Raw genomic sequence first — 26488 nt, 5'->3', positions numbered from 1 at the left:
GTGAACTGATCCAATCAGTATCTTTATGGTTTATAAAGAGCAGATTGCAGTCCAGTTCACCTGCTAATTGGCTGTCTGTACTGTCTCCCACCCACACAATCTCTGTGAACCTGCCTAACAATCATAATAGGATATAAAGGCAAAGACTAGGGTGATCTGAACCCTCATTGGCGGTACAAAGGTCACTGTAGACCCCAAACAGTGATGAATTGCCTTGTGACTTAAAGGGTGACAAAGTCACATAATTGTGCATTCCTGGGAGAAATAAACTGCCTGACTTGTGATCCTTTGGCCACTTATGTGCTTTCTAAATGCCTCCTCACACATAATCATCTCATAATTATATACAAAACACATATCAGCAAGCTATAAAGTAACCTTAGAGCAGAAGGGATTAGCAACTTAGAGGAATGAAAGAAAGTGGTTGAAGAGTGAAGGAAACAAGGGATTCCCAAAGGAATGACAGTAAGTGCAAAGGCATTGATTGAGACGAAAATGGAGGGTCGTATCTAAATGACAAAGAGACAGTAAGACTAAAATGTAGCAAGGGTGGGAGAACTACGAAAAAAGACTAGAGACCTAGGAAGGAACAGGTTGTGGGAGCTTGAAACAATGAAGGACTTTTTTTCCTTAGAGTTATTAGAGCGTCATTGTAACTTATTAAATAGAGGTAAAAATGTAACATGGACAGACATGCTTTAGGAAAATATTTTTTGTTGGTAAAATAGAAGAAGGATGGGAACATGGAAATATGAGGGAGGGATGCCAACTAAGTGAATCTAACTAGTTTATTATTCATTTTCTGAACACCTCCAGATGACATAAATTATATCACCCTTACTTTTTATTTTTTGACCTTGTTTACTTGATTTAAGTGTTTATAAATGAAATCTGATCCAAAATATCACCCACTACACTATATAAATATGTCATTAAAAATCTATAAAGAGCACAAAATATATAAATTCATTATTCTGCCTATCCCTCAACCGATGGAAAACACAAATTGTCCACATCTCAGTAGATGAGCTTAATGAGTTGTTCTAGGGAAAAACAAAACACAATACATGTACGTGATCATCACTTTGCAGTCAACCCTTCAGCCTCACTGAATGTAGCTAAGTAGATAGGAAGGAAGGAAGGAAGGAAGGAAGGAAGGAAGGAAGGAAGGAAGGAAGGAAGGAAGGAAGGAAGGAAGGAAGGAAGGGAGGGAAAAAAGAAACAGAAAAGGAGCGATTATTAATCACCTACATGCCAGGCATTGTGCAAAGAACTTTCCTAATGTTTTCTCATTTGGTCTTCAGACCACCCATAGGAGGTAGGTGCTTTATTATTCCTGTTTTACAGTAGAAGAAATTGAGGCAAATAACAGTTAAGTGCTTGACCCAGATTCACAAAGCTAGGAAGTGTTTGATACTGGATTTGGTCTTCCTGTCTCAAGGGCAAGTACTCTATACCCTGTGCCACCTAACTGCTTCTAGTTATCTTAGATGAAGGGCACATAATCTTTTGTCAAGATCTAACCCCAAAGCTTTCCAGCTTGGTAAGACCTACAAGAACTTAAATTTTGATAAAATATTTCCAGTGAGTCTTGGGTCATTCCCACATTCTGAGAAGGGTATTTGAGTAGAATTTTATTAGAGAATTACATCTCCACTCAAAAATATAAAAGCAAAAATGATTAACTAAATATTCCAACTAACTATCTTTTCAGCTTAATACTTTTTACAAACTCCAGAAATAACAAAATTAAAGCTTCATCAATTTACCTCAAAAATGTATATTTGTTTAATGAGATATTAAACCATCTGGATGATTGATTTATCTAGATTTATAGCAATATTGGGGTAGGGTGATGAAAAGGTTTTCAACCCCTCCTATTTGTACTCACCCTAGTACTAACTCATCACCTATATTGATTTCTAGGTATAAAGAATTATAAAAATAAATCACTGGCACTGGAAGTTGGAAAAAATACACACATATATTTTCTCTCTCCCTCCTTTCTTTCTTCTCTCCCTCTTTTTTTCTTTTCTCTTTCTCCCTTATTCCACCATCCTTTCCTCTTTCTGTAGAACAAAAGAAAAAAAACTTACTGTGAAAACTATTTCTCTTTTCTCTAGGAACATCCTTTTTTAATTGCATTTTTGTTTCAGATAAATACACACAAATTAGCAAAAGTCTATTGTTGACACTGTTTATAAAGACAAAGAATAATTGTGAAAGAAATTAAGATAAGCAGTGGCACAGTAGATAGAGTGATAGAGTTCTAGGCCCAGGGTCAGGAAGACTCATCTTCCTTAATTCAAATCTGATCTCTGACCCTGTGCCAGTCAGTTTACCCTTTTTGCCTCAGCTTCCTTATCTGCAAAATGAACTGGACAAGGAAATGGCCAACCACTCCTTTATCTCTGCCAAGAAAACCCCAAATGGGATCATACAGACTGAAAAAAAAACACTGAATAACAACAAAAGATAGGCATACTTTCCCATGTCCAAAAGGAAAAAAATGGTTTCCAAGAGGCAGTTCATGGGTGGAATAGAGAAAAAAAGGGGGTCTGTACAGATTACAGCCCACCCAGCATCTACCCTGGTACTCCTAGTGCCCTATTGACCCACAAAACTTCACTCACAGAATTCTGATGCTGTCCCTGCTGATGACTACTTTTTCCTGCTTTTGCTTTTCCAACATGAAGTGGTTTCTTTCAACTTCTCTTTTCCCAGCTCCGTTAGTTTTCTACACATCTCATCAGGAGCTAGGTTCCCCTTTGAGTTTCTTTTTCTTTTTTTCCCCAAGGACTTAATGGATTGAGGGTTATAGGTCACCCAGACCTTTCACTTATTTTTTTTGTCCTTTGGCATTGCTTGCCTTTCTGATACAACAAAGGTCTTATTAGTACCTTACAAAGGGATCAGCTGTTATGGCTGAAATATTTACGGTGAATTTAACACTTTATTATCAAGACCTTGTAATGAGGTCTGTGACTTTTTTTCTTTTACTAAAATTTTTTCATTAGGTAAAAAATATTAAAATATTAAATCAGAAGAGATGTTATACTAGTTATACTCAGTTGAAATAGAAACAAAGTTTCTCTATCTCAGGATTCTTGTTTTTCTTGACAATGAGATTAAAACTCAAGAATGTTTGGCTTACTGTCTGTTTATCTGATATTTGCTGAACATTGGGTTTTGTTCAAGACTATATTTAATACCAGGAGAAACAGTCTAAACGTTTTTCTCCCTCAAACACTTCTTCTGACTGTGGTCTCATCAAATAAAAATTAAGACATTTTTATGTTGTTTTTGTTTGGTCCTGACATGACTTTCTCCTTCCTGTACTCTATTGGTTGTCATTACCATCTACATGGATTCAGTCAAGTTTGTTTGCTTAGTCTGACTTCAGCACTTAACTCTGAAGTTCAAAAGAAGTTTTCATTCAAATATCTATTGAATTCAAGGGAAATTATTCATGAGGGAAATCATATTTATATATATATATGCATATATATACACACAGAATAAATAGCTGCACATTCAACTTATCTATATAACTATAAATAATTAATACTAGTTTTGATGCATTTTTTCTAGAATAATTAAAGGGTAGCAAGGCAATTGAACCTGGAATCAGGAGACTTGATTACAAACACCAACTTTGAGAACTAGAATCCTAACTCCTCTGAGCCTCAACTTCATATACAGTAAAATGGGGATAATAACAACTGTCCAGCAACTAGGAGGAATAGTGAATAACAGTGTAAGACTTGGAGTCAGAAAAGCCTGAATTCAAATCCTGCTTTAGTCATGTAGCATCTGTGTGAACATGAAAATATCACTGAAGTTCTCTTCATATCCCTTCCTTTATCTTTAAAATGATGATAATAGTAGCACCTTTCTCCCTGGGTTCTTATGAGGATCAAATGAGTTAATGTATTTAAAGAGTGTTTTTGTTTTCAAATTTCAAAGTGCTAAAGATATGTAAGATGCTGCTACAGCTACTACTATTACTACTACTGCTACTACTATTACTACCACTGCTGCTGCTACTACTACTACTACTACTACTACTACTACTACTACTACTACTACTACTACTACTAATCTCCCAATGTTAATGCAAAAGAGGCACCTTGCAAACTGTAAAGCACTATATGAAGGCAAGAATTACTATAAACTACCACCAGACATGAATCATTATTTTAAAACAAACATTTTCATATGATTGACTCCCATATTTGTTCTTGTCAAGTTCAATTAGGTTGCTGAAATATAATGTTTATAAGTATTTATAAATCAAATAAATATTGAAAAAGTTACAGCCAGAAAAATTAGATTACATGTCAGTTTAGGCTTTGCTCTTCTATCTCACTATATTTTTTATACTTGTTTCCTTTGCTACTCCTACTCACAATCTTGCCAACAAATGTTCTGATTAAAGTAATGTTGATTAAAATTGTTTCATAAAAATGACACTACACCATGTTCAGATTTTAACTTATGTAAGGAAGAAATTATTAATCACATTAAAAGCTGACCTTTAAAAATATGGCTCTTTTGAAAGAGACATCTTGGCATTTTTTTTCTGGTTCTTCATATAATATATTGCATACTGGTAATGGAAGCAACAACCTTCAAAATAAAATTTCCTATCATTGTTTAAGAAGTGATCTTATTAGCTGGCTGTTACCATTGCAAAATTCTTTATTTAAGTCTTTAAAGGCCTCAAACTGGAAACTTACTAAAAGTAAATATGCATAATCCATTAAATTCTGTTTTATATATCCCCCTCACCCTTGATACCTTGATCCAATGGAAAAAAATGAAATGAATTTATTTTTAAAGAGATGGATGTATAATAATAAACAAGTAGTACAGCAAGTATCTATTGGAGAGATCCCTTTAATTTGACTGAAAATCTCACTGTGGTGGGAGTATCTGGTCTCACAGCTGGTACTATTTATTATTCTTTTCCACAATTTTCTAGCTTCACAATCCTGCTGAACAAACAAAGACCTATTTACCTGCTGTGTGAATCACTTTCTACTTTCACATATTACATTATAGCAATAAATGAAAGTGAACGATAAACATGTGGAATTTGAAAATGTACTACGGATTTTATGGAAGAGGGCCATGTATTAAAAAGAATGCTGACATTAACAGTCAAGAAGAGCTACTCATGGTTTTTGTTTGTTTTTTAAAAACATAATTTATTGCATTGACTGCACTTATTGAGTTAGACTGGATAGCTATCAAAATCCCAAGACCTGCTTGGCCTCCAGTACATTGGAGCCTCAGGGAGAAAGGGACAGCCACCCATCACTAATTGGGTTCAACTGTCTAAGTGCATGCGTGAGATGTTGTTAGTATAATGAGGACAAAGGCAAGGCAGAAAAGCAGTCAGAAAGAAGAAAACACTTAGAATCAATAATTCTGGAGTTGAGATCAGATAGTTGTGAGACCAAGGATAAATCATTTTAACTTGCTGAGTCTTGACTTCTCCATTTGTAAAGTGAATGCAGTAAGACTTGTACTACCCGAATTGACAAGTGAAGGTCCTGTGTATCCTGACCCCCTAATATGGTAACTGTATTCTTATCTTACTCATAACAGATATCTAGAAATATCATTGCCCCCTCTTCCCCGCTTATCTCCTTTAGGTAACTCAAATTAAATTATAAACTTTGTCTTATGAGTGAAAATGTGCCCCAAATAAAGTCATATTACTTTGAATTACTGATACATGTAATATTTCAACAAAGCTTTTTAATCCTGCAATACGCTAGATTAATCATATCATGAATCAGTCATTTAAAGAGGAAAAATTATTTTACCTCAATATATGACAACATTAAGCATGCATACACATATGTACATATGTAAGTGGGTACATATGTATTTATACAAAGTAATTAATACTGCACTATAATAATTCACTTCATAAGTTGGCACAGGCTTTGCTAGCATAAAAACCAAAGACTTAAAACCACCTTATTCTCCATCTCATTTCCAAATCAGCTAGCATTTTCTATTGCCCCCTAACCATATGTCACTACAGGGTCCTTCCTCACTGTTTCATTCTTACTTCTACCTCATATTTAAGTACTGATCAATCATTAAAAGTGCATTCATTAAGGGCTTATTGTATGTTATGAGCTATGTGAAGTGTTGAAGATAGAGGGACTAGAGATAAGGCAATTCTGCTCTCAGGGAATTCATATTCTATTGGGAGAGATAAATACACATACAAAATTGATATGTGAAAAAAAGATGTACAAAATATATTCTAGGTAGTTATTTTGAGAGAGGATACTAGAAACTGCAAGGTTTACAAAAGACTAATGGAGAAAGAAGCATTTAAGCTAAACTTTGAAGGAAAATAGGAGCTCTTTGATATGGAATTATGAAGGAATGCAATGCACATAAAAGAAAAAGTGCTAAAACACAGAACTTGGGGATGGATTGTTTTATATGAGGAATAGCAAGATGATCTATAATAAAAGGACAAAGAGTTAATTTAACAATACCATCCTGTTTAGTGAGGACAGGAAGTTTGAATTGAGTCAAATTGTGAAGACCTTCAAATTACAAAATAGAGTTTATATTTGATTCTAGGGGCAAGTGAGAGTTACTATAGTTCATTGAATAGTGAATACGTGACATTCTTTAGTAATAGCCCTTTCCTTACTGTGCAGAGGAAGGACTGGAAAAGGACTTGCAGCAAGGAGACCAATCAGGAAGCTATTTCAGTAACCTAAAGTAAAAGTCATCAGAGCATGTATTAGGATGGCAGCCCTGTGAATAGAGAAGGAGATAAATGGGAGAGATGTTAAGGAGGTAAAAATCAACAAAATGTGGTGAAGTATTTGAGGAGATTGAATAAGGAGCCAAGAAGGACTCTAAAGATCTGAATCCTTATGATTGGATGAATAGTGGTCCCTATACAAAAACAAGAAAGTTCAAGAGAAGGTTGGAATTGAGAGATAGTTAATGGATAAGCACTACTTTGTACATGTTGAATTTGTTATGTCTACAGAATCCCCTTCCAAATGTCTAACAGACAACTGGTTAAATAAGACTAGAGGTCAGGAGATAGAATAGAACTGGGTAAATACAAGTGGGAGTTGTATATAGAGATAATAATTTGGTATGGGAACTGTTGAGGAGAGGAGAAACCAAGACAGAAATTTGGGGTTGGCCACAATTAGTGGGCAGATGTAGAAGATACAGTAAGACAGTTAGAAGACCAAAAAGTGGTGCCACAAAACATTAAAGGGAGTTCTCAACATTGTCATGAATTTCAGAGATGTAAAGATGGCAACTGAGGACTTAAAAGACATTGAATTTAACTGTTAAGTGATTACTGATAAATTTGAAGAGAATAATTTTAGTTGAGTAATGAGGTCAGAAGGTTACATTTTCAGGGACTGAAAACTGTGATCTCTGACCCCAACCTCCACATTGATTGTCTTCAAGTAAGACTCTCTGGTTGATTCAAGTTATAATTCTTATCCATGTGCAAAAATATGCTGAAATTTAGAGCTGTGGTTATCAAAATGATTATAAGCTTTATAACTGAAAGGGACATTAAAAATAATCATTCATTTTAAAAGTACACATTTATTGATAGAATTAGTGATTGGCCTAAAGCTACATAGGAAATGAGTGGTAGAGTCAAAAAATCCCTTGATAAAGTCATCTACTCCTAGTGTTGTCATTTCCTCTCCTTTCACTTCATTCTAAAAACTGATCTAAAAATGTATCATTCAATTGAAACTGTTTTCTCCAAACTGTTCTCTTTTCCATAAGCTTTTAATTGCTCATCATAATGGCCTTTTGGCATTCCCACAACCCTGGTATAGGCCCCTTATCATTGCTGGGCTGAAGTAGCCTTGTGACTGCTTTCCTTTCCTCAAGTTTCTTTCCACTCCAGTTCATCTTCCAGTTAGTTGACAAAATGCCTAAATTGATGGTTTAATCATGTCACTCTCCTATTCAAACAATTCTAGAAGTGCTCTATTGTCTCTAGAATGGAAAATAAAAGTCTCCATTTGTCTTTGGAAGTCCTTCATAACCTGGTGCCTTCCTACCTTTCCTAATCTGAGAAAGCTAACCTGAGAAAGTCTTGATCTCAACAAAGGGGAAATTCCTCAGATTCTCTGGTGTAACACAGTTTTGTTCACTGGAAGCCTCACTTTTAGTGCCCATTTCTGTGTCAGAAAGGTTTTGGTCATCTGGTAGACACTTAGTCTTTTTTCTTCAGTCTTTGCTACATAAATGTTCTTTCTGACATTTTTGTAGCATTCAAAACAGCTTAGGTCTTGCAAAGGTATTGTCAGTTGATATGGGTGCTCTTAATTGGGCAAGTTTTCTTAAAGTAAGTACAAAAAGATAATGTTCAAAATTAACAACATTTGAAAATTCAGTAATTTCATTGAAATGCTTTTTTTTTGAGGTGGAGGCATTGCATCATAGTAGATATTAAGATGGCCAGAGGCAAAAAGACCTGAGGTCAAATTCTGCCTTTTATAGATGCTATGAGACTATGATACTTGACCTCTCAATGTCCTGGAAAACTTATGTATTCATTCATTTATTTGTCTATCATCTATCTATCTATCTATCTATCTATCTATCTATCTATCTATCTGTCTGTCCGTCTGTCTGTCTATCCATCTATCTCTCATCTATTTATTGAACTGCCCAAGACTAGATGATCTGCATCATTGCGAGGAGTTACTGTGCTGGTAGTTTGTAGGTCCAGAACTTCTCCATTCAAAAGAAAACATAACAAAACAAAAAAAAAAATTTATAACACAATACATGATTCTTTCTGACTTCTACTGCTAAATTTTATTTTAAAATAAACATGTAAGAAAATTTACTCATTATAATCCATCTTATTTCAGTTGAAGACATTTTTTTCCTCAGGCCACATTTTTCTCTTTTCCACAAGGTTTGAGATGGTGTGAGCTTTCTTGTATGTGAATCATTATATAGAAGTACCATCTGATTCATCATAAATTGTATACCTTTCAAAGGGCAGCTTTGGGAAGGAAGTCCCATTATATGAAATGCAAGTTGCTGTAGAGAAAAGATATCAAATGCACAGCCTACAACACTCCCTAGGGCCACAGGAACAAGATTAAAATGTAATTGGGAAGTATTTAATTTAATTTTAAGAAATGATTTAATAAAATCAATAAAAATACAATAAAACATATACAAAATTACATTTTAAAACTGTCAACATGTACCTGAAGGGATCTTTTTGTATGGATTATAAGCCCCTGTTTCTCTTTGAGTCTGACACAACTGCTTTGGAGCATACCAAGAGAAAGAAAATGTTTAAAATGAGGGTTTAATTTAATAAAATTTTCTTGATATCTTTTACTTTTATATGACCAAAGATTCTCCTAGTTTTCCTTCCTCTTTGCTCTACCAATGCACTGTTTCATAGATCAAAGAATAAATTTAAAGAAGAAAAACTTATTTTTTATTTTTTAATATTCATTATTTATAACATTCATTTTAAAATGAATTTGAAATTCTTTCCCTCCCTAAGGAAGAAAAAAAATAAAAAAATAAAAGAGGAGAAAAAAAATCTGAAGAAAATTGATCAATACATTCCAAAAGCCTGAATAAATACATGCAATCATCTACATCTGTGAACATCTCACTGATGCAATAGAATAGGTGTTACTTTTTCATGTACCTTCTTTGGGACCTTGCTTGCTCTTTTTAGTTTGGAATACGTGAGTTGTTGTTCTTTCCATTCACATTGTTGTTGTTAATGTGTATACTGTTTTCTTCACTCTGCTTATTATACTCTTCATGAACTCATGCACATCTTTTCATGATTCTCTTTATTCAACATGTTCTTCATTTCTTATTCTGTAGTCATATTTTATTATATTCATGTGACACAATTTATTTACAAATTCTCTTATCAATTGCTATCAATATTGTTTCCACTTCTTTGTTACCATAAAAAGAGTTGCTAAAAGTATTGGGTGTATATGGGGGTGGAAACAAGATGGCAGAGTAATAGCACACACTTTCTAGAGTGCTCCCACCAAGCCCAGGCAAGTACCTGTAAAAAATGGCTCTAAACAGATTCTGGAGCTGCAGAACCTACAGAATGATGGAGTGAAGCAAATCTCCAGCACATCACAGGCTGGAAAGTTACCAGGAAGTATCTATTGCACCACACTGGGAGCAGAGCACAGTCCAGAGTGGGCCAACAGTGCACAGAGGGGACCTGAGAGCAGGATTTGGGGAGACTGAATCTCTCACGCCTGTGGTGGTTTCCAGACTTCATGACTCCAAAATGCTAGAATAAATTGGAAGGTCAGTGGGAAAAGCCTGTGTGACCAGTGCAGGAGAGAGGAGTGTTCTGGCTCCAGCCCCCAGGCTGCAGAAGGGAAAAGGGGCATAGGAACTCACAGCAGCCACAGCAGCAGGGGCAGCTAAAGTCACTCTTTCTGGAGTCATAGGCCCACAGATTGTGGGGGGATCAAACTGCTGACAGTATACCCTCCACCCTCACTGGGAGCAGAGAACTACCTTCACAAAGAGCTCAAAAGTCAAGCAAATGACTGGGAAAATGAGCAAAAACCAGAAAAAGAATCAGACTATAGAATCTTACTTGGTGACAAGGAAGACCAAAGGATGCAAACAGAAGAAAACAAAGTCAAAGCTCCTTCATCCAAAGCCTCCAAGAACAATATGAATGGGTCTCAGGCCATGGAAGAGCTCAAAAAGGATTTTGAAAATGAAGTAAATGAAGAAGAGTAAAAATTCTAAAGAGAAATGAAAGTGATGCAAGAAAAGCATGAGAAATAAGTCACTACTTACTAAATGAGACCCCCAAAAATGCTGAAGAAAATAACACTTTAAAAAGCAGACTGACCCAAATGGCAAAAGAGATCCAAAAAGTCAATGAGGAGAAGAATCCCCTAAAAAGCAGAATTGGCCAGATGGAAAAGGAGATCCAAAAGTACACTGGTGAAAATAATTCTTTGACCCTCAGAATGGAGCAGATGGAAACTAATGACTTTATGAAAAATCAAGAAATAATAAAACAAAACCAAAGGAATGAAAAAAATAACACACAATGTGAAATATCTCATCGGAAAACAACTGACCTGGAAAATAGATCCAGGAGAGACACTTAAAAAATTATGGGACTACCTGAAAGTCAAGATCAAGAAAAGGGCCTAGACATCATCTTTCATGAAATTATCAAGGAAAATTGCCCTGAAATTCTAGAACCAGAGGGTAAAATAAATATTGAAAAAATCCACCAATGACTTCCTGAAAGAGATCCAGAAAGAAAACCTATTAGGAATATTATAGCCAAATTCCAGAATTCCAGGGACAAGCAGTCAGAAAAACAATTTGAGTATGTGGAAATACAATTAAGATAATACAAGATATTGCTGCTTCTACATTAAAGAATCAAAGGGATTGGAATATGATATTCCAGAAGTCAAAGGAACTACGCTTACAACCAAGAATCACCTATCCAGCAAAACTGAGTATAATACTTCAGGGGAAAAAAGGTCATTCTGCCAGGCCTAGAGGCCTGAGGGCTACCCGAGTCTTACCTTACCTATCGCAGGTCTTCGGCTGTCCAAACCGGATAAACGTATGAGAGAAGAGACTTTCCAGAGTCGAACAAGGGTTAGGCTTTATTCAGGGTCTTGGTTACATGTGCAGGGGGAACTCTTCCTTAGGAGAGAGAGAGAAATCTCCCAAGGAGGCAAAGATCTTACAGTAAGAGATTGGAAGCGGAAGTGGAAGTGGGGAGAGAGGGGAGAGGGAAGAGCGAAGAGAGGAGGGAAGGAAGAGGGGCCTTCTGTCCTGTAAGGGCCCCTCAGCGCTAAGAGCGCCTTCAGGCTTTCCTGACCCTACTTAAGCTCTCCGGCCGCATAGTTTGCACCTGAATACCGTGCCTGTTAGATAACAATAGGTGTGCCCAGATTTGGGCCAATCTCGAGGGCGGGGATGCTCTCTCCCATCACGTTTCTCATGGGAAGAGGCGGAAATGCACGAGATAGCTTGGTCTCACACCTCAATTCCCTGCTGTTCCCTGGGGGGCCTCATGAGAACTCTAAGGTTTAGAAGTTCTCACCTTTACCCGCCCGAGACTGTCCACATGGAACTGAGCTTACACCCCCAACAGTCATTCAATGAAATAGAGGACTTTCAAGCATTCTTGATGAAAAGATCAGAGCTGAATAGAAAATTTAACTTTCAAACACGAGAACCAAGAGAAACATGAAAAGGTAAACAGAAAAGAGAACTCATAAGGGGCTTACTAAGGTTGAACTGTTTACATTCCCACATGGAAAGATAATATTTGTAACTCTTGAGACTTGTTTCAGTATTTGAGCACTTGGAGGGATTATATATATAGACAGAAGGCACAAGGTGAGTTAAATAGGAAAGGATAATTTCTAAAAAAATGAAATTAGGGGGTGAGAGTGGAATATATTGGGAGAAGAAAGGGAGAAATGTAATGGGGCAAATTATCTCTCATATAAGAGGGAAGAAAAAGCTTTTTTAATGGAAGGTAAAAGGGGGGAAGGTGAGAGGGAAAAAGTAAAGCTTACTTTCATCACATTTGGCTTGAGGAAGAAATAACATGCACACTCAATTTGGTAAGAAAATCTATCTTACACTACAGGAAAGTAAGAAAGGGCAAACGGGAGGAGGGAGTAATTAGAAGCAAATGCTTTTGAGGAAGGCCAGGGTCAAAAGAGAGAATAGAATAAATGGGAGACAGGATAGGATGGAGGAAAATATAGTTAGTCTTTCACAACATGACTTCTGTGAAAGTCTTTTGCATGAATAACCTATATTCAATTGTTTGTCTTCTCAGTGGGGATGGGTGGGGAAGGAGGGCGGAAGGGAGATAAAATGGAACTCAAAGTTTTAAAAACAAATGGTAAAACATTGTTTTTACTTGCAACTTGGAAATAAGAAATACAGGTAATGGGGTATAGAAATCTATCTTGCCCTACAAGAAAATAGAGAAGATGGGGATAAAGGAAGGGAAGGGTGTGATAGAAGGGAGGGCTGATTGAGAGAAAGGGTAATCAGAATGCATGGTGTCTTGGGTTGGAGGGAGGGGAGAGATGGCGAGAAAATTTGGAACTTAAAATTTTGTGGAAATGAATGTTGAAAACTAAAATAAATAGCTAAATAGATAAATAAATGAACATATAGATCGATGAATACACAGATAAAAGTATTAAGGGGGCATGGAGATTTTTTCCTTACCTATGATGTCCTTGGGATATGTCTCATAATAGAATCTCTGAGTAAAAAATAATGGAAATTTTATGGGCTGAGCTATGATAATAGAATACCTATTTATGTAACATAGCAAGAGAATTCTGAACTTGCAATCAGGTAGACCAGATTTCAAATCTTACCCCAGACTCTAGCTATATGAGCCTAGACAAATCACTTAACTTCCCTTGGCTTCTGTTTCTTCATTTATAAAATGTGGCTAATAATTACACCTACTTTACAGGACTGTTGTGAAGACTATTTGAAATAATGTTTAAAATTTTTAGCAAACTTTAGCATATTATTCATCTTTCTAGGCTTCACTTTCTTCATTTGAAATGAAGTGATGAGGGAATCTCAAAGGTCCTTCCTGGGTCTAAATCTATAATCTTATGATTGGTAAGTCACAAAATATTTGTTATTAATTTATTTATTATTAAATTAAATATTGAATAAAGTATACAAGGGAACTGGGACAGATAAAAATGATTCTGTCCTTAAAAATATTACATTCTACTGGGGGTAGGGGTGAAAGGGATACAGCACACATACACGCACACACACACACACACACACACACACACACAGAATTTGAGGAGAAAGAAATCACTAGGACAAGGAACTTGCATGGAAGCAAGGTTATGGAAGTTTTCATGTTTGTTATAGGATAGCAAAGGGTCATGAATTCTAAAGGAAAATAAACATCTTTAAAAGAACAGATGAAGAGACACAGCATTCCAGGGCAAATAGACCAATTCTGTGAATGAACAAAGGCAAGAGACAAAAGTTGGATTTTAGTTAGTAGTTCCATTTAGCTGAGCATGCTGTACTATAAAGCAGAGGACTGTGAAATGAGACTGAAAAGACAGAAGAATTGATAGGAATAGCAGCAGGGCCTGGACCTGTGATTTCACTGGTGTAGAAAACTCCCATGTGAAAATACTCCTTTCTCTACTAATGCAAATTGGCACCTTTTCTGCAATTTATAGTCTAAAAATGTTATTTAACACTAAGAAGGTATATGAATTGCTTAGAGCTGCAAAGGTATGTGTTAAAAGTTCCAAAATATAGTGCAGGAATTTAAATTGTGGAGGGTCTTAAAAGTCAATTTAAGTTTATACTTTATCTTCAAGGTGATAGCAGGTTGCTGCTGGGAATTACAGTACAGTATACATTATCAAATGGGGGTCACAAAGAGTGGGACACAATTGTATGGACTGAACAATAAAATACAATATCACAATACCATATAAGACTTTAGCTTTGTTTCTGGGTGCCTTATGAAAGACAGATTAAAGATATTCTCCCTGCTTTATAGGTAAGAGTGAATTAGGTTTCCCTTCTGTTTAGGGTCAGAGTATTAGAAATTATCTAGTCTGAAGAACTTGGAAGAAAGTCCCATCTAAACTCTGAGTCAATATATCAGTCCCTGACATGAAGTACAATGGCTTCCTCTTGCTATTAGGATCAAATCTAAACTCCTTTCATGCTCTTTATTGTTAAAATCCTTCACTCAAAGCCACTGTTTCTATCTTTTCATACTTTAAGCTACCCACTATCTGTAATCCAGCCATATTGGCCTTTTTGTATTTTCTCATGTGATAATCTATCTCTGCCTTGGTTGTCCCTTGTGTCTCTTCCTCTTTAGCTATCCATTTTTGAATCCCAAGAGTCTTCTTCAAAACTCAGCTCATACTACCTTCTGGCTGAAGATTTTCTAGATTTATCTAACTGCTAATGATCCCTCCCTAATTAATTTATATTTGTTTGTGTACATTTATATGTTCAGTCATGCCAGTCATGCCCAACTCTTCTTGATCCCATTTGGGATTTTCTTGGCAAAGATAATATAATAGTTTACCATTTTCTTCTCAAGCTCATTTTACAGATAAGGAAATTGAGAAAAACAAGATTAAATTACTTGCTCAAGGCCACAGATTTGGTAAGTGTCTGAGGCCACACTTGAACTCAGGAAGATGATCTTCCTGACTCCAGGACTCGCATTTGATCCATTATGCCACCTATGTAACTCATGTTTATATATGTGTAATTCAAATCACCTAATAGAATATAAGCTCCTTGAGAGCAAGGACTGTTTGATTTTTGTCCCTGGGACCCAGGGAATCCTTAGAGACAAATGTCAGGCATATAGTAGTCTCGTAAGAAATGAATGTGGTTTGAATGATCAAGCTACACAAATAAATGACCTCACACAACTTGGTAAAAGTCTTCACACACCTTCTTGTGGGGTAGAGTGACTTCATGGAGGATATGGTTTGGTCATGACTCCCTGAAAGCAGAAATAACTACCACTTTCTAAGAATGATAGAGACAGGAAAAGAGTTGGAACAAATTCTAAGTCCACATCAGGCCTGAGAGGAGGCTCAAGTAAAGGCATGCTGACGGGAAACAATAGGATGGGAATGGAAAGAGTAGTTCAGTGTGGATGGAATATGGAATATAGAAAGAGGAATAGATGGGATAAAACAGAACATCACTTGGAGCCAGAGTGTGGTGACCTCTGAATGCTAGAAAATGAACTATAAACTCTATTAAATAATTAATGGGAATGGCTTTTGGGTTATACGTAGTGGCAGAGTAGTGGAGGCATAAAGGCAGAACACATTATCAAGAGACATTAAGATTTTGAGACTAAATGGATGGAAGAATGACATTGCCACTGGCTAAATTAAGTGACTTGACATATGCTCCACAGTACAGTTAAAAAAAATCAGTCAGTCATCTGATTATATTGTTCACATAACTTTGATTACATTTATGGATATAATGCAATTTTATTAGCAAGGAGTGCAATGGCTTGTACGTATTAAGGACATAATAAATATTTGTGGAATTAAGTAAAATTGACCAGATATTTGGAATCACATAGATATAGTCTTCACCAGGGGTGAAGAACCTATGACCTCAAGGACACATGTGACCTTCTGGATCCTCAATTGCTACCCTTTCACTGAATCCAAACTTCACAGAACAAATCTCCTGAATAGAAGGATTTGTTCTATAAAACTTGGACTCAGTTAGAAGACCACAGAGATAGACACTTGGACAAAGGATGTATGCATAGAGTGACAGAGATACAGAGAATAACGCAGAGAGACATAGACAGAGACAGCAAATGATGAAAGCTTTTGCATGTTCTGAACTGCCAATATGCTACCGAGAGCTGAAATTCTTCCTGCAAAATTTCCCAGGAGAAGCAGATAGCAGCTTTCAGTGAACTTGATGCTCATAGGCTGAGGGACACATTTTCTGAAGGATTCAAATTAATTCAACATTCAAGCCTTTGGGCTGCTATATTTTTCTTCATTTTCAAATCCCTTAAAAATGTGCCTGCAAGTCCCTGCTTCACAGGCTGAAGTGCAGATAATGTGCTCAGTTCTTCAATTATAAATGACTCTGAAACAAGCATTTTAAGTGTTTGAGGACAGCTCTCCAAGGTTGGATGAGTGACAACAGATAACAGACCTGAAATTAATTAGCTCTTTGCTCCATTTTACAGACAAGAAATCCTTGCAATGCTCTTAACAAATCCATTGCTATGGCATATTCACATCACCTCATTTTGCCTGTATCTATGGACCTTATTCATTGAGAAAAGCAGGAAAAAAAAAGTAGAGGAAGCAGAAAGGATGGTTTTCACATTTTAGAGTAAAAAAATCTGACCTAATTCAACCCAGTACCTTTCTGACTTGCCCATTGTTTTCAGCTTTTCAGAGATTTAACCTATATACCAAGCATTGCTAAATAACATGACTCCCATGTTCTGGTCTAACAAATAACAGAGTTAAGTTATTTTTACATATGCCAATGAAATAAAATGAAGAACAAGGAGAATGCTTATAGTTTGGGATGAGAAGTCAATATAAAGTAAGCAATGCTAGAATTTTTGGAGCACTTATAATTTGATAAGACATTATAAAGATCATCTTCACCATTAGATTTTCATCCTGAGAATTACATTTGCAAACCTGTTTTGGAGTTAAAATTGTAAATGTCACTCTCCATCATACAGACTCACCTAATATGAGAGAAAACTAGTTACGAACATAGATAAGGAAAGGAGAAAAGGCTATTCTGAAGCTAATTGATCCTTTATTAATTGAGAAGGAAAGATTTCTTGAATAAATAGTTGAGCAAGGAAGTGGTGACTCTTTTTCATGGATGGTTTAAGAGAAATCAAAGAGAAATTCTACTCCTGTTGAAGCTTGTGACTTTGAGACACAAGGGCAAGTGTTTTCAGCATATGTGATCCAAAGAAATGTTTTAAAATATCATTACAGATGACTATTTCTTTTCTCATTTTGCCAAAGCATTTAGTGTTGTATGGACATCAATTTCATCTTAGAAATGCTATGTCAGACCTGGAAATCAAAAGCCACTTTCATAATTTCTAATCCTTGCTTAAATAGTGGACTGTGCATCCTCTATATGTAGACAATGTAACAGCCTTATTAAAATAAAAAAATAGGCTACTAGGATTGGAAATTGTCATTTAAGTGCTTCCCTAAGTAGCTGGATGGAGCAGGAATGCTTCATTATCGGCTTCCTCTAATTTTCATAAGCAATTAACTTCTTGTTAATGGAGAGAAGATTGAATATATCACCAAAATAAACTGACTGCAGAAAACTTCATTTGTGAAAACACTATCAAAAATGACAGATTATTAGTCCTATATCATAACAAAAATATGCATTAACTTTAGTGTCAATATAATAAAGAATGAATGACTAAAATTTCTACATTTTATTTGGAAAACAGGTACATTATATTTATTTTAAAACCTTGTTTCATGGTAGGGTGCTTTTGAAGATAAAATTGCAATATGTCTGTGTTAGCAGGGCAGGATGGGAGAGAGAATAGTTATTTATGTAATGAGTAACTTTCTAAGAAGATCCCTAAGAACTTTGTCCGTGAGTAAGGGCAGTGTGCTCAGCAGATACCGCCATCCTACCACCGCCACCACCACCACAGGAACACTGAAACATTCTCACATATTATATGACTGGTTCCTATCTTTTTATTGCATGGTCAAAATAAAAACATTCTTACGGGATATCAAGTTGGAATTTAGGACGTATTTGAAAGGGCATTAACTAGCTGAAGTAAGCTTTCTTTATTTCCTGTCTACATATTGAGTGAGGAGGACAAATTGTGCAGTCCGTTGAGGGAGCAAGCTCAGACCCTCTTTTGTCCAGTCTCAAAGAAACTATGAACATGTTTTTTTCCTGGTAGTGACACATGGGAAGATAAACATTTGGCAGCAAGATGTCACTGCTGTCATTGCTATTACCACCCTTCCCACTGGAGCCTGACAGTATTCCATATATGTATCTCTGCCAGGAAAGAAGATGCTCAAAGCTTCCTTATGACTGAATGGGAAAGGGGGCCAAAGGTCTTTCCCTATGGAAGAGTCCACAGAAGTGCATCTTCTTCACTTGAACTCTGGAAGCAATCCTAGTTATATATGTATGCTATGAACTCACTGTATTGGTTATGGCCCATGTCTGGAATTTGTTTATTCTCCATCTATTTCTACCACTCAGAATGCCAAGATTTCTTCAAAACTCGTATATAATTCCACGTTCTACATGAAACCTTTCCTGCCTCTCTGCCCCACAATCTGTTAAAGCTTTCTTCTCTAAGACTAATTTACATGGATTTTTGTGTGTCTTGCATGCATCTATTTATGTACATGTGGTGTTTCTCATTTTAATGGAATCTACTTTAGAGGAAGACATTCTTAAAAATTTTGTTTTGATCTTTTTTGTACAGTATCACAGTATGTGAAACATAATTAACACAAAAAATTCTTGTTGATTTAAATATTGATGTTTCCTTTGTCTATTCATTTTAAAGATGTTTTTATGATGTCATGGTTTAGTTTCATATAGTTTCCTTAGGTTTCTAACATTGATTACTTTTTTTAATCACCTGGTAGTCTCTAATAGGACTTCCTAGACTTTTTTGTATCATGGTCCTCTTTGGCAGTCTGTTAAAACCTATGAACAGATTATCTGAATAATGTTTTTACATGAACAACACTCTTAGTCATGAAGAAACCAACTATACAGAAATAATTATAAAAATATATTAAAATAATTCATTTTATAAATTAATTAACTGGATTCTATAAGGATAAGTAATATGTCTGCCTTTTTACACTTATTCATAATTTGTTATTTATCACATGATTCCTTTTTGATATGCTACCACATGATGTTTAAAAATGTGTATATTCTTTATGGTTACTGTGAGTTTTTAAAAAATCTTTTGTCTAATTTTTTTCAATTATGTATTTTCCTTTTTTGCTTTCTGTCCCATTTGTCTGGTTTTGAGAGACAAATGTTGAACTCCTTTAATTGTTCTATTTGTCTTCTTGCAATTAAATTCATTTTTATTAATTTAGATGATAAACAAGTTATAATCATATATATATATATATATATATATATATATATATATATATATATATATATATATATATATATATATAGCAATATTATTCCTTCATGGCTCAGAGTAACTTTAAGTATAATATTTGTTTTCAGGTTTATCTGCCTTGATATAGGGAATTTTTCTTTTTCCTTTTTCACGTACATTAACTTTATGGTTTGATTTTCTTATCTAATTTATTATTTACTTTCTCTTTATTAGATTATTTAATAATTTCACCTTTAATACTATGATTGCTAAGATTGTGCTTTCCTACATCGAATTGTTTTTGTTGATTTTCACTCATTTCTTTTTCATTTCAGAATTTTGTCCCATTAATTAGTTTTGTGTACACTACTTTGGTACTAATTTTTAGCATAGGCTTCTCTCTTCTTTACTTATCGTATCTACATTAATTTCCTTAATTGCTCATATATCTCTTGGTTGTTTGTTTTTTCCTATCTCATTCATGTGGTTCATATTCTTTCGATTTCCCTAGCATCTTAGCTTAACTATATTTTATGATACTTCCCCCCCCCCAGAACTTCTCATTTATATCATTTTATTTCTTGTTTCTGTACTTTTATACTATATTATATTCTGAATTTTATTCTCCCATTTATGGTGTATTGGCCAATATTCCTCTTCATCCTATTTTAAAATGAGAACGCTTCTGAAGCACCAAATTTAAGTTCTCTTTCCCAGTTTTTATTAATTACTTTATTGTTCTCTCATGCACCTCCCTTCCTTCTTTTCTCTAATGTAGGTTATTTATGTAATTACTGCAACTTTTTTTTGATGTACCCTCTGTTATAACACCCAAACATAGCAATTCAAGAAGGCTATTGGTAACATATGGTGGGAATAATCTCATAAGTAAAATCATGAGAACTAGTTCTAGTCTTTATCCTTCTCATCATCATTCTTTACTCTTAAAACTAGTATCCTCTGTCTATTAGTCAACTGTATTCTTTAAATGTTGCCTAATCTTAGGGAAATATACATTTTACCCCCAAGTTTGCAGAGGGGATATGTGATCCAAAGAGAGAATTGCTCTAGAAGAAGATAACTTACATACATAGTAGGTATTTAATAAGTATTTGTCCAAGTGAAATAATATTATCTCCCAAACAAAAGTGTTTCCTGAGCTATGCATGTTTCCTGAGCTAAGCAAGAATATTCATCAGAGGTTTCACATGGGGTAATGCGCTCTCTCTCTCTCTCTCTCTCTCTCTCTCTCTCTCTCTCTCTCTCTCTCTCTCTCTCCATATATACGTGTATATGTATATATATATATATATATATATATATATATATATATATATATACATATACACGTATATATGTATATATATTTAAACAGTTCATTGCTTATTTCCTCTACTTTTACTTTATCATCTTTTAAGACTATTGAATACACTTGCTGATAGATGTCACATGAAGATTCACTGAAGAGGATGTAGACTCAACTAAGTGTGTGCCTGTCAGAAGACCAAAAGACTGAAGTCTTTACTGAAATGATCCTTAAATAGTGAGCCTGAGGTTGTGAATTCTTTTCCTATAGGCAAAACTAGGATCAAAGGACAAAACAGCTCCTCCCCAGCTGCGATTTCTTCTCTGATTGCCTTTGCTTTTCCCTGGGGATGCTGTTCCATAGCAATATATCATCTAGTGCATTGCACTTATGACAAAATAAGTCATAGTTTGATTAATCTGCTTTTTAATTTCATTTTCTTGCTGAAACAACTTGGAAAGAATGTTCTTTTTCAGTCTCTAATAAAGTTTCTCTCTCTCATACACACACCCAGCAAATTATTTTTAATGTTAAATATTTGTTTGCTGCAAGGAACATGAGCTTGATGGTAATGACTATGCATTTGAATATTCAAAAAGCTAGAAAAATTGTATGAGGTTTAAATAATGAAGTACTAGATTTCTACTTGCATTTGTCTGATAGGACTAATTTCATTTCTTTTTAAATAAGAAAAGTGATTTTTCTAAAAATGAAAATTTAATATATTTAAGCCAACACCAAGCCAGCTCCCAATCATGAATCTCTTGTTCAGAATGCATAAAAGTAAAATATATAAAGTTCATCCAAAATATTAAAAAAAAAACACTTTAAAATCCACTGAAGTGTTTCACTTTTTATCTATTTTTTAAACAGCTTTAATAAAGGGGTTTGGGTAACATACAATACAAGATTTTTGGAAGTTTGTCTTTTACTTCTTTCTGAGTAGTAATTTCTCACCTCAGTTTACTAAACTAAACTAGTAAGCTACCAGAGCCACCAACACAAGTGACCAGCAGTTTCTTTCCAGTTGCCTCTCACTACCCGATCACTCTCTAAGCTATAATAAGATTTGATCTCATGAAGAATGTTTTCCTTTTTTCCTCTTTCTTTCTTTTTTATATTGTTGTCCAAAACAATGTTTGTCTTTTTATAAAAAAAAAAACCATAAATGAAAGAAATTTATCTTTCTATAATTTTTCCTAATTTGATTCTTTGTTTCCAGTCTTTCCTCTTCTCCGTCAATCTGCTACACAGATCCAAAATCTCATAAATCAAAAGTCTGACAGTATTCCTCCCTGGTCAAGAAACTCCAAGGGTACCATATTACTTCCTAAGCTTGGTGTTTAAAAAGGCCTTCAAAATCTGTAGCAACCTACCTTTTCAGACGTATTACATATAACTCCCCTTCACTCATTCTATGTTCTAATCAAATTTACATACCTGTTATTCCAGAAAATCATTATTCCATCCCCTGTGTCTGTACCTTTTAACAGGCTATCTGATATGCTATCCTACCTCCTCCTCTTAGAGGAGACTTCTTGAAGGACTGAAGGCTCAATTTATGTACTGCATCCATCTGTATCTATATAGGTATATATACACAAATGTATGTATATGTATATCTATTTATATGTGTGTATATGTATGTATATTGTGTATGTATATATATACATGTGTATGTGAATATATGCATATATATGTATATATTCTCTCTGCTTGACAGAGTTTTTTCCTCAACAAATTATACTGCATATACTTATGTTTTTATATGTTATGATCCTCTCCTAATAAATATAAGTTCCATAAAGGAAAGGACTTTTTTGAAAAGAAAATGATTTTAGGTGTGTATATCTGGTTTGCAAATGCCTTGCATGAGGTAAGTGTTCCACAAATGCTTATGGAATTAATTTGGTGAATTCCGAGCACATGTCCTAAGGAAAGTAGTTACTAACTCTACACTGGCAACTTGCTTACTCTAGACATATTTTCAAGGTGTACTATAAAATAAGAGTTTTTTGAGTAGACTTTAATTGCTAATTACTAACCAGACAAATAGAATTCAGCCACCTTTGCCTCTATCTATTATTTTTCATCACATATGAAATTCTACAAACTTCCTTTATTTGCTACCATTAAGAATTCTGGAAGAATTTTAAGTTGTATCATCAATTCATAAGTAAAACTTATCTTGCTAAATATAGTTTCATGTTAATCTTGTGTATGAGAAAATTAGTATTCAGAATTTTGCTTCATAAAGCCTCTGCTCCCTACCATCCCATGCTAGCAGATGAAGGAAGGAATATTTTATAACTTAAAATATGTATGGTCACCCTGTTGTATACGTGAAAATCCTAGTCTGCTTCATGTCTCCTTTTTGGGAAATACTAATACTCAAAAACAATCCTAGTTTAATGTTTCATTGGGGGCAGATTTATTCCCGAAAGTTTGTTTTCATGAACTTTGTCATATTCAATTTTAACTGCCTCAAAGGAATAGGTCCCTGTGGCTTCCACTGAAATATCAAAATGTCAAAAGAAGGAGGAGGTTGCCAGTGTGATCATAAAACCTGAATACTTCTGGTACATTTCAGATAAATATCAAGACTTACATGTGCTTATCAACCTTGAATTAAGCATCCACCATTTTTCATCAATTCATAATATCAAAACCATTGCATCTTGCTTCGCTCTTTTAGAGAATCCATTATAGATTTGATCTTAAAAGTCAAAGATTTAGAAAATGTCTAGATTTTTGATTGGACATATGACATTCTTAATATAAAGCATTAAGTTATTTCAACCTTCAAAAAATGGCTTATAGGTTTTCAGATAAAATGGAGAAAGTTTAGAAAAAAGCATTAACTATTAAAATGAATTTTAAGAGCAGCTTAACATTTATTTTTGCATTCTCTCTCTCTGGAGAAAAGCATTCAGACCACAGTCTCAACATTTTGTATGGTATGTACTACATATCTTTATTTAATTACACACACATATATACATGTATATATATACATATATGTATGTGTACATATACATATACATACACATTTCATTGCTGGGGTTTCTCCCTGTCATGTGTGCATGTGTGTATGTGTAATGTGTACATAATAGGGAGGAGCACCAATATTGAAATCATACTCTGTAATATCCATATACATACATATACACACATGTGTATATATCCATATACTTACACATATATGCTGTGTATGTATATGTGTTTAGATATGTGTATGCAGGTATATGTGGACACACACACACACATATATATATATATATTACTGATTATATCTTTCCTTTTCAAGAAATGTCAATATTAACATAAATTATTGTCATAGAATCTCAGTATTGGGAGTGATTTTAAAGATCATCTAATATAAAACATTTCCTGACCAGCTAATTTTTTTTTGAACTTGTGAATATTTTTGGTTAGAATTTAATTTTGCTAAATCTCATTCCATGACATCAATTAAGAGAGGGTTGAATTCTTTGAACAACTACTTGTTGAGTAGCTATTATGTGCAACAAAATGTGTTGCAGTATACATGAGAAAACATAAGATATAAATTCTATCATCAAGAAACTTACTGTCTAGTTGGTCAACTCTGAAACATATATAATAAACAAAGGAGGAATGGCATTGTCTGTGTCAGTATCCTACTAATGAAATTACAGATAATTACTCTTTTGATATGATACCCCCACTAAAATCCTGTACTGATATGTTATTATAACATGGAGATGATTCTGTATTTTGGGAGACTATGCCTTTGGAGGACTAGTTCTAGTAGGTAATACAAACGCAAAAAGGAGTTTGGAGTGTTGACTCAGAAAGATATGTGTTTTTCATCTGGGATCAGATAGCTATTTCTGGATATTTTCATCATAGGTTGGATATAGGATAATGATTTCATTAGTCATAGTAACCCTTACAAATTATCAAAGCAAAGAGGTTGTGTGAACCATGTGAATGGAGAAACACCAGTAATGAAATCACAATCTTGAAATACTGAAAGAAGTATTTAACTATCAAACAATATTCTATAGTAGTGATGTCAAACTCAAATATGAATAGAGGTCACTACTCTATATAGAAGAATCTCTGTAGGCCATATATTGACTTAGTTTTAAAAAGTAATTTTATAACTATGTTTTATTGTATTCCTATATTTATTTTGTTAAACATTTCCAAATTGTATTTTAATCCACTTATGGATGTACTCCCAAGTTGAGGGCCAATGAGGCAGATAAACTAAGTATTTGATAACTCCACTCCACAATATACTTTGCTTTCAACATATAATTTAATTAAATTTGTCTTCCATAAAACATTTGACAGTCTCTTATTATATTTTTATTGACAAGAGGGGGAAAGGTAGGTTGTGTGATGATATAGTCACATAAATTTCAAATAGCTAAAATGACTCCACATAAAATATACACATTGGAAGGTAAATACCACTTAAAAAGTGATTTCTAGAGAGGTGCCTTAAGGATATCTTTTTGCTTTTGTTATGTTCAACATTAAAAACAAAGAAAAGACTTTGTTTTTCATCACATTTATTTACGGTATATGTTCCATGTATTCTTTACCCAGAGACCCATTCCTTATGGCAAAGAGTAGAAAAGAAAAGAAGCAGTTCAATTAATCAACACTCCCATCATCCTCCAGTTGTTCAACATTTTTATGAATGACTTATGTGAAGGTAGAAAAAAGCATATATATGCAATTTGCCAATGATGGAAAGATAGAAGGGAAGTTTGACATATTGGATAACAGACTAGAATGAATAGATGAATTAAGTAAGGTGAAATTTAATAGTGATAAATGTAAAGTTGTGTATCATTTTTTAAATCATGTGTCTAAAGTATATGGAATAGTTTTAGCCTTGAAAGGGATGCAAAATTATTAGTAGGCTGCAAGCTCAATACATGTTAACAGTGTGACATGGAATAAAATTACTAATTTCAGATGAATAATTTTAAGAGGAAGAGGTGATAGTGTGGCTGTCCACAACTCTGTTAATACCACATCTGAATTATAATGATCTCAGGGCATCATATTTTATAAAGGTGAACTAGAGGATGTCCAGATGACCAATGTGGTGAATGAAGTGGAGTTCATGGTGTAAGAGGAAATATTGTTCAATGTAAAATGTGACGGACCTTCAGTCAGAGAAAAAATGATTTTGCCTCTCAGTTTCAACAATTGTGTTATATGTGTGTGTCTGTGTGTATCTGTGCCTCTGTGTAATCATGGGCAATTTAACATCTCTGAGAATTATTTCTCTAAACAGTAAAATGAGGACTATATGTGGAGGAATGTCTTTGTAATCCCTGCCTGCTTCCAGGAATGCTTAAGGATGGTAGATCACCTGAGCTCTGGAGTTCTGAGTTGAAGTAGGGCTAAGCTAATTGGATATGTACACTGTCTGGCAC

This window comes from Notamacropus eugenii, chromosome 2 (assembly GCF_028372415.1).
Source record: "Notamacropus eugenii isolate mMacEug1 chromosome 2, mMacEug1.pri_v2, whole genome shotgun sequence".
In the NCBI taxonomy this organism is placed as follows: Eukaryota; Metazoa; Chordata; class Mammalia; order Diprotodontia; family Macropodidae; genus Notamacropus; species Notamacropus eugenii.
Note: the sequence above shows the minus strand (reverse complement) of the source record.